Here is a 1121-nt window from a genome sequence, read left to right as displayed (position 1 = left end):
ACCTTCGTAATCCACATCCGTTCAGATTGATTGACCATTAGGATCACACGGTGCCATAAACCTATCAATTTTGTGCGACAAGGCAGAAAATTGGGCTTGCAACATCGGTACTGGATCAAGATTCACTATACCTTTAACTGATGATGTAGTTGAGGATGATGGTTTCGCTGATGGTAGGTGTCCACGTTCTGCGGGCCACATACTGCTGTTGATTGCCATTTCCTCCAAAAGTTCTCTTGCTTGGGCAAATGTTTTCTTCATGAATAACCCTCCAGACATAGCGTCCAATGAACCTCTAGTTGTAGGATTTAGTCCATTATAAAATGTTTGCATTAAAAGTTCAGCGGGCAATTGGTGGTGTGGGCATAAACGTTGAAGTTCTTTAAAACGTTCCCAAGCCTCATAAAGAGTTTCACTATCATTTTGAGAAAAAGACGTTAACTCTTTAATGACTCTCGCGGTTTTTGCTAAAGGGAAAATTTTTGATAAAAATGCGTGGGCTAATTGCCCCCAAGTCTCAATTGATGCGGCTGGCATAGAAGTTAACCACCCTTTGGCTCGATCCTTCAAAGTAAAAGGAAAAAGGCGAAGTTTGATTGCTTCTGCAGTTACATCAGTAATTTTAAAAGTGTCACAAATTTCTAAGAAATTTGTCAAGTGGGTGTTAGGATTTTCGTTAGGTAACCCGTAAAACGTTACATTATTTTGCAACATATTAAGCAACACAGGCTTAATTTCAAATTGGTTTATCATTAATTTGGGGTCTAACTATACTGTTTGTTACACCGGCCACTCCTGGCCTAGCGTAATCCATAAGTGTGGCCATAACTTCTGGCTCGGTAATTTTAGTTTTTATTGGGGTTTGGTTTTTCTTTTTCTTTTCTTTCTTGTTCTTTTTAAGGGTTCTTTCAATCTCTGGGTCAATAGGATCTGGTGACGTGCCCGAACTCGAGAACTGCGCAAGAACTTGAAATTTCGCACGAACAGAAACTACCTATAAAACAGAATTTGAAAAATAAATATGTTAGTAATTAAAAATAAATAAAATATAAAAGTTTGAATAAGTATGAATAAACCTAGATTCGTAATAAAACACGAAAAATTTAAAATTTTGTCAAAAA

At 37.1% G+C, this 1121-nt stretch overlaps 1 non-coding gene across 1 annotated transcript; it reads left to right on the top strand.

The window, feature by feature from the left end:
• Positions 1-349: 349 nt before the first annotated feature.
• Positions 350-456, top strand: LOC136201572 (small nucleolar RNA R71). The gene has a single exon (XR_010673919.1). It is a non-coding gene; the product is annotated as a small nucleolar RNA R71 (small nucleolar RNA).
• Positions 457-1121: the final 665 nt, after the last annotated feature.

The sequence above is a fragment of the Euphorbia lathyris genome, chromosome 7, assembly GCF_963576675.1.
Source record: "Euphorbia lathyris chromosome 7, ddEupLath1.1, whole genome shotgun sequence".
NCBI lineage: Eukaryota > Viridiplantae > Streptophyta > Magnoliopsida > Malpighiales > Euphorbiaceae > Euphorbia > Euphorbia lathyris.
This window is presented reverse-complemented; position numbering and strand designations above follow the sequence as displayed.